Genomic DNA, 17,611 nt, shown 5'->3' with positions numbered 1-17,611 from the left:
TTTAGAAAAATACACTATCCTATGAAAGAATTCTGGCTATTGAGATAAGACAGTTGTTGACCCTAAATAAATAACCTTATTGAAACAAAAGGTGCATGGCTCCGACAGGCTGACTTTTGGGAACAAAAACAATGGTTCACCCTGGATAACGTGTTTTAATTTAAACTTCATAAAGATGTCACGTAACATAAGGAACATCTGCCCTCGTAAAGATGACATAAAATAAGGGACACCTGCCCTTCACACCGTTTTATATGGTTAACACAGAACACCTGGAGAAAGACAAGATTCTGGAATATTACAAGCTGATATAGCAATCAGAGGTCAGCAGAAAGATGAATAGGAATAATTAACCTGGGTCAGCAGAAACTTTAAAGGAAATACAACTAGAAAAGGGTATAAATATTGAAGTTTCAAATGGGATATCAGAGTCGCTTTAATCGGGCAAAACAATTTGCAATTTGAGGCAGGCTCTGTGGTCTACCACTCTTTGTACCTCGGGGATCAAAGGTATTTGATATTAATGGATATCCTGTATAGAAAACTTTAAGGACTGTAATACTGCAGCGAAGTTAAAATTTAAAAGTAAGATTCTTTGTTAATAAGATTGTATTTTTTCCCTTTTTAGAACAGTTAATGTTGCTATTGACTGATTCACCAACTGTAAATTGCATGTCGGTTCTTTAATAAATCTCTATATATTTTTAGAATTGTCTCACATAAGTCTTCTGTATCAATAACTCATGAACTCAATCTCTGTACACTCTTTGGTGAAGAGTTACAGAATTCTGAAGGAGTTCTCTGGACCCTCATAATATCCGGGACGTTATAGTCTAGCTAAACTTATTAAAAGCGATATCTGGAGGATGGTAACATTCTCGGGTTGTTCCTTTCCTTTATGGAGAGATAGCCCAGACCTTTAGACCCAATTAAGCATCTTTAGGGTTCAGCTACCTCAAACTTTAGTTGAAAGTGAATGTCTGAGAAATACGCCTGATCCGGGATAACCCCAAAGGGGCTAGGACTAGTAAATGTCCCTTCAGGTTCGCCAGACTGATTCCTGGGATGGGGGGATTGTCCTACGAGGAGAGATTGAGGCCTATATTCCCTAGGGTTTAGAAGAATGAGAGATTATCTCATTGAAACATACAAAATTCTTACAGGGCTTGACAGGGTTGATGAAGGGAAGATATTTTGCCTGGCTGGGGAGTCTAGAACCAGGGGTCACAGTCTCAGAATAAGGGGTCAGCCATTTAGGACTGAGATGAGGAGAAATTTCTTCACTCAGAGGGTGGTGAATCTTTGGAATCCCAGAGGGCTGTGGAGGCTCAGTCGTTGAGTATATTCAAGACAGAGATCAATAGATTTTTGGATATTAAGGGAACCAAGGGATATGGGGATAGTGCAGGAAAGTGGAGTTGAGGTAGAAGATCAGCCATGATCTTATTGCATGGTGAAGCAGGCTCGAAAGGCCAAATGCCCTACTGCTGCTCCTATTTCTTATGTTCTTATGTTCTTAAACAACTACATAGAGGCAAGGCTGAATTTCATTGAATTTTGTGCTTATTAGATTTTTAAATGCTATTTACCTTTCCTCTCTTCCTTCACTTCCTTGCTTTCCACAGTTGGACCTTGGTGCCTAGGCCCATAATGCAGGCTGATAATGCAAGGGGAAAAAAATCACCTCACCTCCCAACAGTAACACAGCTCAGAAACTCAGCAATATGTGGGAATAACAGCTGTGAACCTACAGCTCTGTGGCATCATGTGTTGGTACAACCCATTGCTCTCAATTTTGTATATTTTGCTTTCTACAGGCTCTATACAGCAAGTGTTTTTGTTGAATATTGTAAGGTTTGCAAATTCTGCAGATTCCCTCAAACCAAGAAGATTACCCCAAAAGAAGAGATTGTTGGACTGTTTTAAAGAATGCTGGGCCAAAAAGGGGCTTAAAGTTAAAACCCCAGGATGTTGGTTATTTTAAAAGGGCATGTCCAGGCCTGTGGAAGGCTGTGACAAAGGGGTTGGGATGGGCCGCTGTAAAACAAGCAGTTTGGCTATTGGCATAGGCCAAACTGTCTGGGAATGTTCTGGACTGTCTCAGCCATTCATACATAATGACAAAATGGCTATGAAAGAGCAGTTCCCGCCAAAATTACAGAGCCATCAAGAGTATGCATAATGCAGTACATGCCACTGAAAAACAAAAGGGACCCTGGCCCCAGCAGGAGAAGACAAAACTTACTAATCGGACCAAAGAATAAACAGTCATTTAAAGCCAATTTAGGTTTCGACGGACCATCCCGAGCCTAGTTTACACCAACTTAAATCAATTAAAAATAGATGGGACCAGCTCGAAACCCGTTAAAGAATTTAAAACTATTAATGGTAACGAGCCCGCCAAAAATGACAATGGGCCAGAGAAGATTTGGCGGGCAGATAAGCAAGGCCTCAAACGGTATAATTGGGGTCTGCTTTTTCAGTTAACACAGTTGGAGAATTCGGAGAAACGGAAAAAATCAACCAATTGATGGGAGGAGAACAGAAGGAGAACAGAAGGGAAGGAGAAAGGAATCGCGGCAACCAAGGGCCCCAAGAAACAAACAACCAAAAATATTACCAGCAACTAGGTAATATCGGGCCACCGCGACCAACACGAGACCAACCTGGAAGAAACTGAAGATTCGCAAGTTTGTTTCCGCTCTACAAGCTATTCTGACTCACCCCTGTGTAAGATTTGATGAAAAGACTCTAAACCCTATTGCTGACCAAAGGAAATTGGGTTCTTACCCGATAGATCCAATATGCACCCGACCACATCAGCAGACACGCGAAAACTGAAAAAGCAACGCAGGTGAAGTCTTCTACCGCGTCCGGGGTACGGCAGGCCCCAACTGCCACATCTAGAGAAACCCAAAATCGCGAACCTCTACAACTGTCAAGAAAGTCGTTTGGTGAGCATTTTCCCTGGTCCTCTGGAGTCCAACTTAGTTAGTGGAGTGGGATTGGGAGGGGTGAATTATTCTGTCTATTGTTATTCTCCCTCATATATTCTGAAGTGTTCCCCCCTCTTTTAGAGTGATAAGATTATTGTGTTGTGTATATTTTCCTGTCTCAAATAAAATCCAAGTTCTTTTCACCAACTCAGTTGTCTGTTGCAATTTCATTATGACCCCCAAATAAGTCCAAAGTCTTAAACCAAGGGAGTGGGAGCGATTCGAACCGCTCAGGAGTCAGAGGCAAAGCTGACCACACACACCACCCCCTACAATATGCATCAAAGCATTACTATAGCAATGAGAAGAAAGTAATTCTTTGGATTCTATGAAGAGACACTCATCTTGTCTCATAGTCTGAAAGGAATTTGGGGGAAAAATTCAGTTGGTTGCGCCTCCCGTTAGCGCCTTAAGAGGGGAGGGGAGCGTTATGCTGTCAGAAAGGGACTAGGGGAACGCTATTTAAAGGCGACCGCTTCCTGCCTTTTTTTGCCGGTGACATTTTTGCACCACGGATTCTGAGAGAGAGTGAGAGAGACTTCTGGAGAGATTCAACGCTGTGTGAAGGAGTTCTGAGTACTGAGCAGCACTTTGCAGGTTTATTTTGATTTGCCCTTCCTTGCTTTGCCAGCGTTCCTTGGCCTTTGCGCATTAAGACAGGTGTGAAGCGCCTGAATTAGCGCTCCAATCACCTCCAGGGGCGATAAAAGCCAAGTTTGCTGTCTGAGGCAATAATTAGCGCCAGGCGCTAAACTTTGCGCACGGCCGATAATGGCGCCCCAAACGGGCGATACTGAATTTTTCCCCCTTTATCTCATAACATAAATCAACCAAAAATGTCTAATGGGAGGATTGGCCTTTTCACTTCTGGGGCTTCACCTTATATCCAGTTCAGAATCAATGGAATGAAAATAAGGTGGGTTCTATAATGCTTGTTAAGGGCCTCTCTAAGCCTATTTTGAGAGGCCCTCGTGAATTTCCCAGCATTTCGGCGTGCTCCACGCAACTCCTGAACCACGCCAGGTAAACCTGGCGAGTTGACTCGTGGGTGGTCTCCTCACTGCTGCAGGTCTAACAAGACATTGTTTATTGCCGCAAGGTTACTTGCAGGTGCCAGACCTTGGCTTTAAAAGGTCTCTGAGCACTTTTAGAAGGCCTTCCGAAGTCAGAGGTGCTGCAGCTTGACTCCATCAACTGTGGGACCTCCTTGGAAGACCCTCTCCCCACTTGGTGAGCGCTTCCCCAAAGGAGGCATCTACAAGCAGCATGGGAACCATTCGTTTTCTTTCACCATGGACCTCAGATTAGGATGAGGACCATCCAGGGCAGCAGCAGAACCAGGCAGCTCAGCAGCAACATCAGCAGGAGCCCCAACCTCCTGCTCAGGCACCTGATGCTGCACAGGGCAGAAGGCACCAGCGCATTGAGGCGCCTCGCCGCAGGAGATACCCCCCACAGAGGGTTTACAGACAAAGGATGAGCTACCTCAACATGAGTGAGCAGCAGTGCCAAAGGAGGTTGAGATTTTCGCAAGAGGTTGTCCGAGAGATCTGCGGCCTGCTGCAGCAAGACCTGATGCCCAGAGGAACAGGTGGACACTCCTTACCAGTGGCTGTCAAAGTCACCACCGCACTCAACTTCTTTGCCTCAGGCTCCTTCCAGGGGTCATCAGCAGACATCAGCAGCATCTCCCAGTCAGCCACCCACAGTTGCATCACCCAGGTTACCGATGCCCTTTTTGCTAAAGCCCACAATTACATCCACTTCACAAGGGATCAAGCAAGTATAACCGCCCGTTCGGTTGGATTCGCAAATATGGCAGGCATGCCAATGGTGCAGGGCATCATAGACTGCACACATGTGGCCCTTAGGGCACCCCATCACAGCCAAAAGGGCTTCCACTCCCTCAATGTTCAGCTGGTGTGTAACCACAAGAAGGAGTTCTTGCATGTTTGCGCCAAGTTCTGTGGAAGTTGCCATGACTCTTTCATCCGGCGGCACTCTAATTTCAATCCACCAAAACAACTTAATGGATGGCTCCATGGTGACAAGGGCTATCCCCTGAAGAAGTGGCTAATGACGCCGATCAGGAGGCCAGCTAACGAGGCTCAAGAGCGCTACAACGCCAGCCACACTTCGACCAGGTCCATCATAGAGCAGACCATTGGGTTGTTGAAGATGCGCTTCCATTGCCTTGACTGATCAGGTGGAGCCCTGCGGTACACACCATACAGGATCTCCAGAATGGTCGTGGTCTGCTGTACACTGCACAACATCGCACAGCGTCATGGCTTGCAGCTTCCTGATGAGCAAGCGGCTCAGTTCCACCCCTCCTCAGATGAAGATGAGGAGGAGGAGGAGGAGGAGGAGGCTGAGGAGGAGGAGAAGGATCTGGAGGAGGAGGAGGAGGAGCAAGAGGAGGTCAGAGCGCCGGTGTATTGACCAGCGGCAGTGGCAGCACGCGAGCACATGGCTGCAGGGATGCAAGGGATGAACTTATCATGGCCAGATTTGCATAGGTTGCCCAAGTTGGCACATGTCCTTGGCTCCACCCAAACTGAAACCCGCCTCCATCTCGCCTCCAGTGGGAAAATCACCCCCTACAGATCATGTCCTCCACCAACTCGTCTCCTTGCAGCAGGGCTGTTTCTGACAAGACGGGAAACAGGAGCCAGAGGCAGGAAAATGGGAAACCTCTGTCAAAATAGGATTATCAAGGCAGTTAACAGGCTCTTAACTGCCTTAACTACCTGTCCCACTGGTTGGAGTCGGGTCAGTTTGGGAGCAGCTGAACAGACATTCAGGAAAATCACGTGGGGGCGGGATGGAGGTGGGTTGGGTGTCTGAAGTAATTTTTTCCGATTTTACCAGCTGACACGGCTCCAAACCCACCTCCTCAGGGCTGGTTAAAATCGAACCCAAGGTCTTTCTGAAGTCTATCACTCTCCTCCACACTGTTCACTATACTTCCAAGTTTTGTGTCGTCTGCAAATTTTGAAATTGTGCCCTGTACATCCATGTCCAAGTCATTAATATATATCAAGAAAAGCAGTGGTCCTAGAACCGACCCCTGGGTAACACCACTGTATACCTTCCTCCAGTCCGAAAAACAACCATTCACCACTACTCTCTGTTTCCTGTCACTTAGCCAATTCCGTATCCATGCTGCCACTGTTCCCTTTATTCCATGGGCTTCAAGTTTGCTGGCAAGCCTATTATGTGGCATTTGTCGAACACCTTTTGGAAATCCATGTACACTACGTCAACTGCATTACCCTCATCAACCCTCTCTGTTACCTCATCAAAGAACTCAATCAAGTTAGTTAAACTCGATTTGCCTTTAACAAATCCATGCTGACTTTCCTTAATTAATCCACACCTATCCAAGTGACTGTTAATTTTGTCCCTGATTCTGAAAGCTTCCCCACTATCGACATCAAACTGACTGGCCTGTAGAGTCTGAGTTTATCTTTACACCTTTTTTGAACAATGGTGTAACATTTGCAATTCTCCAGTCCTCTGGCACCACCCCATATCTAATTTGGATTGGAATATTATGGGCAGTACCTCCATGATTTCCTCCCTCATGGATGCATCCCATCCACTCCTGGTGATTTATCTACTTTAAGTACAGGCAGCCTTTCTAGTACCTCCTCTTTATCAATTTTTATCTTATCAAGTATCTCCGCTACCTCCTCCTTCACTATGTCTATGGCAGCATCCTCTTCCTCGGTGAAGACAGATGCAAAGTACTCATTTAGTACCTCAGCCATACCCTCTGCCTCCATGCATAGGTCTCCTTTTTGGTCCCTAATTGGCCCCGCCCCTCCTCTAACTATTTATGTGCCTATAGAAGACTTTTGGATTACCTTTTATGTTGGCTGCCGTTCTATTCTCATGCTCTCTCTTTGTCCCTCTTACTTTCTTTTTCACTTCTCCTCTGACCTTTCTATATATAGCCTGATTCTCGGATGTATTTGCAACCTGACACCTGTCTTTCACACTCTTTTTCTGTTACATCATATCTCTATCTCTTTCAGCATCAAGGGAGCCCTGACTTTAGTTGCCCTACCTTTCCCCCTAGTGGAAATATACCTCAACTGTACCGGAACTATTTCCTCTTTAAAGGCAGCCCATTGTTTCATTACAGTTTTGCCTGCAAATCTTTGATTCCAGTTTAACCGGGCCAGATCCGTTCTCGTCCCACTGAAATTAGTCTTCCGCCAGTTAAACATTTTTACTCTAGATTGCTCTCTGTCCTTTTCCATGGCTAATCTAAACCTTATGATATTATGATCACTGTTCCCTAAATGTTCACCTACTGACACTTGCTCCACTTGACCTATCTCATTTCCCAGAACCAGATCCAGCAATGCCTTCTCCCTCGTCGGGCTGGAATTATGTTGATCAAGAAAGTTCTCCTGAACACACTTCAGAAATTCTTCCCCTTCTCTGCCCTTTACACTATTATGATCCCAGTCTATATTAGGATAGTTGAAGTCCCCCATGATTGCTACTCTATAGTTCTTGCACCTCTCTGTAATTTCTCTGCAAATTTGCTCCTCCATATCTTTCCCACTATTCAGTGGTCTATAGAATACACCTAGTAGTGCAATGGCACCTCTATTATTTCTTAACTCTAGCCATATAGATTCTGTCCTTGACCCCTCCTGGACATCCTCACTCTCCAGCACTGTAACATTCTCCTTGACCAATACTGCCACACCACCTCCTATCTTTCCTTCCCTATCTTTCCTGAACACTTTATAACCAGGAATATTTAATACCCAATCCTGCCCTTTTTTGAGCCAGGTCTCAGTTATTGCCACAACATCATATTCCCATGTGGCTATTTGTGTCTGCAGCTCACTTACCTTGTTTTCTACGTTTCATGCGTTCACATACATACACTGTAAACCCATCTTAGACCATCCTGTATTCTCTCTTAGTTTGACCCCCCTAATACCTTACTATTTCTTACTTTAGTGCTCTCTGCCTCTCCCAATCCTTTGAGCACTTTATTTCCCCTTTCTAATGTTACATCCCCTGCAAAATTAGTTTAAACCCTCCGCAACAGCACTAGCAAACCTCCCCGTGAGTTCTGGCCCTGTTGAGGTGCAACCCGTCTGGCCTGTACAGGCCCCACCTCCCCCAGGACCGGCCCCAATGCTGCCCCAGGAATCTGAAGCCCTTCTTCCTGCACCATCTCTCCAGCCACGCATTCATCTGCACCACCCTCTGATTTCTATATTCACTAGTGCCTCAGAATGTTCTGCAGCCGCTCGGTGACATCCTTGACCCTGGCACCAGGGAGGCAACATATCATCCTGGAGACACGTCTGCGGCCGCAGAAATGCCTGACTGCTACTCTCACTATTGAATCCCCTACCACTATCGCTTCTCCACTTTTCTTCCTCACCCCCTGTACAGCTGAACCACCTGTGGTGCCGCAGACTTGGCTCTGGCTATACTCCCCAGAGCAACCATCGCCCTCACCGGTACTCAGAACCGAATACTTGTTGGAGAGCGAGATGCATTCAGGGGACTGCTGCACTACCTGCCTGGTCTTCCTCTTTTGTCTGGTGGTCACCCATTCCCTTTCTGCCTGCACACTCTTATCTGCGGGCTGACCACCTCCTGAAACGTGCTATCCATGAAGCTCTCAGCCTCACGGATGCACCGCAGTGACGCCATCTGCTGCTCAAGCTCCAAAACCTGGAGCTCGAGCTCCTCCAGCTGAAGATAGTTGGGCCTAGGACACTGCCCTGAGAAACACCTGCAGTGATGTCCTGGGGCTGAGATGATTGGCCAGCAACCACAAGTAGCTTCCTTTGTGCTAGGTATGACTCCAGCCAGTGGAAAGTGTACCCTTGATCTCCATTGACTTCAGTTTTACAAGGGCTCCTTGGTGCCACACTCAGTTAAATGCTGCCTTGACGTCAACAGCAGACACTCTCAACTCACCCTGGAATTCAGCTCTTTTGCCCAAGTTTGGACCAAGGCAGTAATAAGCTCTGGAGCCGAGTGGTCCTGGCAGAACCCAAACTGAGCAGTTTATTGGTGAGTAAGTGCCATTTGATTGCATTGTCGATGTTATCTTCCATTACTTTGTTGATGATTGAGAATAGGCTGATGGTCAACATAAGATTACCACTAATTTAGCACTATGTTGGGTATATCACTCAGAGTCTAGTTGATGACTAGTGTGGTAAACTGGAAAATGTCACCCTGGTGCATTAGACGCTGTTCTTCTACACTTGAAGTTAAGAGAAAGCATTGAACCAGAGCAGAGGGAGCTTACCTTTGTATCTAGCCATGCTATACATGATATGGGACTGGTCAGCACTGACACCAGTTGCCTGAAATGGAAAGCGTTCCATTCTCCAACTTTCACCTTGAAGAGTGCAAATTCACAGATAAACCTCTGAGAAATGTCTTTACGTTGTTCCAATTTTTAACAGTAGAGCAGGTCAGAACTCTGATAATTATGTCAATTACTGAAACATAAATGCAAAATTGTTTTCTGCTTTTCATTTGTTTTTTCTTACTTATAACTTTTTTCAATTTCCAATAGAGGACGAAAACATCATCGAAGCATTCTTTTTAACATTAGTCAGATTCCGACCGATCCGCAGCCACTGGTTTGTATTAGTGAGAAAAGATAGATTTCTAATTAGAAGTTAACAAAAACCACAGGCATGACTTTGAAATAACTCTCATGGTAAATTTATGTTGAAATTCTTGATGCTTGATGAAAGCTATTTTATAGAAATAATAATATTTTATCATTGCCATACCTCCTGACAACACACAGGAAGTATAAAGTATAAAAACACTAAATCATGTAAACCAATTACAAATCTTAGTTGGATAGAAACCCCATAAACAAAGAAATAGTTATTCCTGTTCAATACTTGCAAAACAAAATAAAATAACTTCGGTTTCCAGATTTGCACTCAATAATTGATTCATTTTTAAAAATTGACGATTTGACTAAATTATTTAGAAAAAGCTAAATGAACAGCAGATGTGATATTAAATGGCTATGATATGTACATATGTATAAAGCCCACTGTATCACACAAGTTACTTAAAGTTAGAGTGGCAGATGCATAGCGGCAGCATCCCTTTTGTTTACCTTGTTGAGCTGGTTTTGCTCAGCAAAAAAATAAATTTGCTTCCTTTATCTTACAGCCTAAAATAGTCACATGAATTTTTTTTATTAAGATCATTTTGATTTTTAAATATATTTAATAGTGTTAAATGAGAAAAAAAATTAAAATGTGACATTTTGAATGCCATCTTGATCACATTGAATAAATCACACACATTTTATATGGTCTTTTTGCCAACATTTTGCTCTCATTAATTAATCTGTGTTACCTAAGCTCTTATTTAATATCTCCAGTAATATATTTAGTCATATGTATCATCTATCGATATACCTTGAAGTGGCATATTGCTGTTTCAGCACCAGTCGCACTTCTGTGTATCTGGCAACAATTATAATACATGGAGAAACTCTTCCAAGGGCCTGAGAATTAAGTTGTGCACTCATTCCTAGTCACTGGTAGGCTGGTCTCTCTTTCATTACATCAGATTTTGTAATGTTTAAATCTTTATTATGGTAAAATCCCTTGATCCTGAAATTCTACAGGGATTTTCCTTTTACACTGATTCACTGGGGATTTCTCTGGTCTGCCAGGATTACGACAAGGAGAAGCCCTGTGGAATTTCAGGGCCCTTATTTCCAATTGTAAGTGCTCAGCTTAGCGCTAAATTGTAGAATCTTACAGCAGAGGAAGAGGCCTTTGGGCCAATCCAATTGGTCCCACTCCCCTGCTCTCTCCCTATACCCCGGCAAATTTCTCCTTTTCAAGTATTTATCCAATTCCCTTTTGAAAATTACTATTGAATCTGCATCCACCACCCTTTCAGATTTCAATACGTAGAACCCAGAAAATCCAGTAGTTATTTTCTCAGCACCCAAAAGGATTTTTAAAACATATTCTGACAGAATTGATTATTATGGTTTTTTAATTGGTAGCTGTGACTAAGTGCCCATTTTTGATTCATAGTTTTTTGAACTTCATGATTGGATTTTTTTTATATTGCTGATTGCTAAGTCCCCCACCTCTTCAGTTGTGATTTGTTACTATTTTATGAGTGAGAGAAGTTAGTATATACTACAATAAAATAAAAATAAATATTGGCATTTATATAGCAACTTATTGGGCTAGAAATTGTGGTCGGAGGTATACCTCTGGAGCGGCAGCTTAAAGGCCCACGGATCCCAGGGACGCAGGTGGTTCAGAAGTGTCCCTGGGATCACGTGGGCCCGGTCCACCAACGATAAAGGAGGATTCCATTGCAATCATTTATGAAGGAAATCCCCTAATGATATGCAGTGGAATCCCCCAAAAATTCTACAATTTCCAGAATTCTAATGATTAGAAATGTACTGGATTGCAATTTTATTCATAAGTCCCTTCATTGCACCATCCTCAATTAAAAATGTAATTTTTTGATAAAAATTATAAACATTTTAATCCGGGCCACTATTTGCATAAACTAATTTAAAGGGCTGGATTTTGTCAGTGTGGGCGGGCTGGGACGTGTCAGGTGGAAATCGTGTCAGGACCCCGACTCCTAAGTGAAGTGTTGAAAAAGTGGGATTTTCCCCTAATTGGCCAATTGATTTCCTGTGTGTGGGAACCCTTGACCCAATGAGTCTTTTCATACAGAAAGTCGCCTCCGATGACATCAATGCTGTTGGATTTAAGGCCTGCAAGCAGCCTTGATTCTTCTGGAGACTGCAAAGGATCTGCAATTTATATGAAGGTGTAGAATTGTGGAAAATGTCAACAATCAAGCAAAAGTGTGCTCCTCGGTTTGATGAGCCCTCCCTCCAAGCTCTGGTGTATGGAGCCAGCTGTAATAAGAAGGTGCTGTTCCCTTCCTCAGGGAGAAAAAAGCCACCCCAGCAGACAAATGCTGTGTGGCTACAAGTGGCCCAGGAGGTCAACTCCATTTTGCTGAGCCGCAGAACCTGGCTGCAATGCAGGAAGAAGTTTCATGACCTTCTCCGCACCAGAGAAGTGAGTATGACTTTCCCATCACCCTCATTCTGATCCCCATCACCTCTCCTCACCAGCACTCTGCTATGCCAACCTCTTCCTCCACATGTCACTTGACACTTACATCCCTGCACCTTTACCCATTCCCTCTCTCTCTCTATGGTTACATTCACTTAACTATCACTGTGATGCCATGACAACAACAACTTTCAACACACAGGGAGGGTCCTTTGTATCCTTCTAAGCATCTATGCTATGGATTCTCTACACTCACTCCTTCATTCTCACTCAAACTCCACTTGTGTCCCTCATTTCAGGAAAAGAGAGCCCACAATAAGAGGGAAAGAGTGAGGACAGGAGGAGGGCCACCCTCAGTAACCCAGCTCACCCCCTGGGAGGAGGCGGCCCTGGAATTGCTGGGATCGAGGTGGATACCCAAGTGGGGGACTGATGGATGGGTGCATCACAACAAGCTGGTGACAGAATAGTTTGGAATCTCTCTCATTGACATAGCATGAGTCACTGATAATGGCCCAGAAATTCGGGTCGGGGGCTTCCCGCAGGTGCAAGCCCCCGACCTGTACTTACCTTGCACGCCGGCTGTTGTGCTGTGGGCCCCCATGGAATTCCGATCCTGGGCCTGCTGGCGCGCAGTGCTTGAGTATCCCAGGGGCGCAGTTAGTTCGATGCGTCCCCTGGGATCATGTGGGCCATGGGGAGCCAATCGGAGCAGGGAATGCTCCATTCATAAGTTTGACAGGAAGAGCTGTCAAAACTTATAAATACTACGGCCCCAAAACATCACTAAATCTTCAAATAAATTTTTAAAAAACATCACATTTTAAAAATAAATTATAAGTTACATGAAATAACTATTTTAAACAATAATTAAAATTTTTGAGAAAATAATTTTATTTTCTAATGGGGCTAAAAATAGACTTACCTTTCTTTAAAGTATCTAAAAATAATAAACCTGTGGAAAAAATGTTTTAATTTTAATTAATTCACCACTTACCTTGTAAAAAGCAGGCCTTACGCCTGCTTTTTAAATGTGTAAATTCTGGAGACTTACCCTCCTGGAAAAACCTGGAAAAAAAACCTAAGTTCGATGCGCACGCGCAGCCTCTCCTGCACACGCATTCGAACTCTGAACCCCTTCGTTCAGGGGAACGGAAGTGCCGGTTTCCTGCGCATGCGCAGTGCATGCAGGAAACCGGCACTTCCATTGGGCCTACGGATGAGTACCCAGTGCGTACTCACCCGTGGAGACCTGAATTTCTGGGCCAATGATTCTGATGATCTAACGGGTTGACTTATGATCATCTGCAATATTCAATGTGCATGTAACCTTGGCCTCACATCTCTGACTCTTTCCTTTACTCCCCCACAGAACCATCGAAAGCCCCCGTCCCCACTATCCAGGAGGAACAGCCTGAGCCTCCAGACTCCTCAGAGGAAGCTGCAACCAATGAGGGCGCAGCATCAGCAGAATTCAGCGCACCCAGCACCAGAGGAGAGGATGGCTACATCCATGGAGGAGCTTAGTCGCCAGGGTATTGAAAATATGGTCATTGTTCAGAATAGAATGACACATCTCTTGAGGAGCGATGGTCAGCTATTGAGCAAACAAACCAAATCTTCATGCAAGTCCTCTGGAGTAGGACTTCCAGTGCAGAAATGGGTCCTCATGGCCCCCCTGCAGTGCAGCAAGGTGCTGTCAAGCCACTTGCTAGCTCTGAAGTGGGGCTGACCCATGAGAGGGATGTTGGTGGCAGACAACAAGGAAGTGGGGGCACCTCTCCAAGTGCTCACACAACCATGCCACAGCAAAGCCCTCGGCCAGAGCCCCACCAGAGTCTTCACCCAACTGAGATGGGCGTCTCAGCCCCTGCACAGCCGTAGGAGCAGCAGACTGTTGGCGAGCCCTCACAGGTTCGCCACCCCAGAGGATGCCCGCCAAAGGCATCAAGACAGGAGCAGCAAGAGAGTGAGCAAGGGGCCTCCACATCTGCTGAAGCCACAGGGGAAGCACCACGTAGGAGCATGCGTAAGAGGAAGATAAAGCACAAGTAGTCACAAGGGTAATCACTTGGGTGCTGTGTTGTTTTGTTTTTGGACCAGCCATCATTGAGATTGTATTATAAAGTGTTTTGATGGCAAACTGTTGAAGTTGTGGCCTGTGTCATTTCGCAAATGGGACTTTCACATTGAGGGCTTAGGACGCCTTGCGATTGTCAGAGTGGTGGTCAGAGTGATAAGATTCCACAGGTGATGAGATTCCATTGTCGATGCTCTGGTAAGAAGGAGCGAGACTAAAGTGTTTGATTGTGCAGGCAAAGCAAATATGGCCAGGATGAGTGCGTCCCTTGCATCCTGGGCAGCAATGTTGTTGCGCGCTGGCGCCTTCTGCCCTGTGCAGCTTCAGGTGGGTGACTAGCAGCTTGGCGCTCCTGTTGATGCTCCTGCTGTTGGTGCTGCTGTTGCTCATGGTTCTGCTGCTGCCATGGCTGGTCTGCGTCCGAGTCTGATGTCCAGGAGAAAAGGAATTAAATGGTTCCCATGCTTCTGGTATATGCCTCAGTTGAGGAAGCGCTTAGTCAAGGTGGGGAGAGGGGTTTCCCAGGAGGTCATGCTAGAGATGGGTGTCAGGCTCCAAACTTCCACAACACTGAGTATGCCTGCTAGAAGTTCCCCCAGACCTGAAACAACAAAGTTCTGCCACCTGCAAATGATCATTGGTGAAAACTCCTTTCTAATGGTGGAGCTGCAGCTGTTTGTAAGCAATCCATTAGTGAGGCCGCCAGCATTACCTGGTGTGTTCCAGAGGAGGCGTGTAGGATGGGGGAAATGTGTTAAAATCGGAAAGGCCTCTCAAAATGGGATTATAGAGACATTGAAGTGGTTGTTAAGGGCCGTAAGGGCCTATCCCACCTCTTGGAGGCGGGATGGAAAGTGGGTCAGAAAATACACATTTGGGAAAATTGCTCGGAGGCAGGATGGAGGCGGGATCAGGTCCGCCTGCCATTTTTGGCGATTTTAACAACTCACATGCCTCCAATCCTGCCTCCTCGGGCCTGGCAAAATCGAGCCCTAAGTGTATGCGCATAATTTTGGATTTTTAAATGTTTCATTTAAGGTTTATATATACCCTTATGCTGATGAAAGCAGGTCCTATGCCTGCTTTTACCAGCCATAAGAGTTTCATGATCAATTGCTGGGCAGTTGTTGGGCAAATAGCCCAACTCTGTGCCAGAAATACTCAGTTTTCATGCAGTTTGGATGATCTGTCAAGGATTTCCTTGACAGATCGCAAATTCCGGATTTCGCACATGCGCAAGCACATGTGAAAACCCGGATGGTGAGAGACCTTCCAAATGAATTACGATGGCGTAAGGCTGCGATTTTGTGCCTGGAGGCGTGATGGTGGCAGGTCCGCTGGTCGGCGGGTTCCGGACCTGCTCCCGGTTCGACCCGCCCTGCAGTTGAAATTTTGCACTGATTGGCCTCGTTAAGGCTGATGTGCGGGTTCTTCAAGGCAATTGCTGCGCGCGGGTCAGCTGCTTGTGAATGATGAAGCGATGTTGGACTGATTATTTAAAGGGGCCATGTCTCCTCTGCAGATTCATTTCCATTTTGTTCCCTGAAGTGCTGGCTGCTACAGGTATGGCAGCGCACAAACCTAAGGCTGCTCCCCGCTTCGATGAGGACTCCCTCCATGGTCTTGTGGAGGGTGTAAGGGGACGTAAGGAGGTTCTCTTCCCTGGAGACGGAAGGAGGAGGCCTCCTCAGCATACCAAGGCAGTTTGGCTGTAAATTGCTGAGGAGGTCAGTTCGAGGTCGGTCTACATATGCACCTGGGTGCAGTGTCGTAAGAGGATTAATGATCTGTTGCGATCAGCAAAAGTGAGTATAACATCACACTTACCTTCCATCTGCCTCCCATCTCTTCTTATTCCCATCACTCTGCATTGGCAACCTTCCCCTGCACATCCCAACTCACTCTAACATCCCTTGCACCCTCACCTATCCCTCTCTTTCTCTGTACAGAATCATGTCACAATCTTACTGTGCACCACTCACACTCTTATGCAATGCCAACAACTAACAACGCACAGGGAGGGAACTTGGTTTGTGCTCCTCACTCCTTCATAGTCTCCCTCTAAAGATCTATGTCATCCATTCTTTACACTCACTCCATCAATCTCTCTCAAACTCCACTTGTGTCCCTCATTACAGGAGAAGAGAGCCCACAATAAAAGGGAGAGGGGGAGGACAGGAGGAGGCCCAGCATTGTTGGCGCACCTAACGAGCGCTGAGGAGGCAGCCCTGGAGATCGTCAGAAGTGCAGAGGAGCTGGAAGTGGGGGACGGAGAGACGGGCGTAGAAGAGCAAGCTGGTGACAGAATTGATCCCCAACCCTCTGATTTAGCAATCATGAGTGACTAATGTGGGATATGATGTTCATAGAGATTGAGTGCTAAGCATCTGCAAAATGGGATGTATCTGCAACATACGTTTCACTTGTCTAACTCATGTCTTTACTCTCCCACAGGACCATCGAGAGCCCCGCTCCCCACTGTCCAGGAGGAAGAGGAGGAGCACTCCTCAGAGGAACCACCAGCCTTTGAGGGAGCAGCATCACCAGCATTCAGCACACCCAGCACCAGTGCAGAGATGCACACCTCGGTGGTTTTTTTTGCGAGATAGAGTAGTGTTGTCACCTGGTGTATCACAGCTCACAAGTGAGCAGGAGCAGATGTTGGAAACAGGTACAGCAGTGAAGTCCTCACCAGAGGACGCAGGGCTCTCCCAGTTCTGCTCAGCTGCATTTAAACGTAGAGCCTCTGGGGCCATCCAGAAAGAGAGTGGTGCTGGAGTTTCAGGAACAAGTGCTGAAGACTCTGAGTGGGTTTGCTTCCATGGTAACTGCGAGTGTGCAGAGAATGGAGGAGTCCATCTTAACCATAAGCAATTCCATGGTGAATGCTATGGGCAATCTAGGTGCTGCCATGGAAAGAATGGCAACCTCTATGGAGGACCTAACTCACCAGACACAAGCCAACATTGTGGTTCTTCTAGATAGATGGCCAGCTATGAAGGATAGAAAGCCATCTATCGTGGAGAGGAACCAGAGGTACATGGACGTCCCGGTTAAGAGGACTGTTAGTACAGAGATGGGTCCACATGGCCCCACCGATGTGCAGCAAGGTGCTCCACAGCAACTTGCTAGCAGTGAAGTGTGGGTGACTCAAGAGAGGGACGGTGGTGTTCAAGGACAAGGAAGTGGGGGCTCCTCTCCAAGCGCTCACACTCCCTTGCCACTGCCGAGCCCTCGGTCAGAGCCCCTTCTGCCTGAGCTAACAAAGATGGCCGAGTCTGCCCCTGCACAGCAACACAAGAGGACAGCCGCCAAAGGCGTCTAAGCAGGAGCAGCAGGGAAGTAAGCAGGCTGCCTCCACATATGCTGAAGCCATAGGGGTCGCACAATGTAGAAGCACACGTAAGAGGAAGGTGACATGGTAATAATCACAAGGGTTC

The sequence above is a fragment of the Somniosus microcephalus genome, chromosome 7 (assembly GCF_052327205.1).
Source record: "Somniosus microcephalus isolate GS21.2 chromosome 7, FLI_Smic_1.0, whole genome shotgun sequence".
Taxonomy (NCBI): Eukaryota; Metazoa; Chordata; class Chondrichthyes; order Squaliformes; family Somniosidae; genus Somniosus; species Somniosus microcephalus.
Note: the sequence above shows the minus strand (reverse complement) of the source record.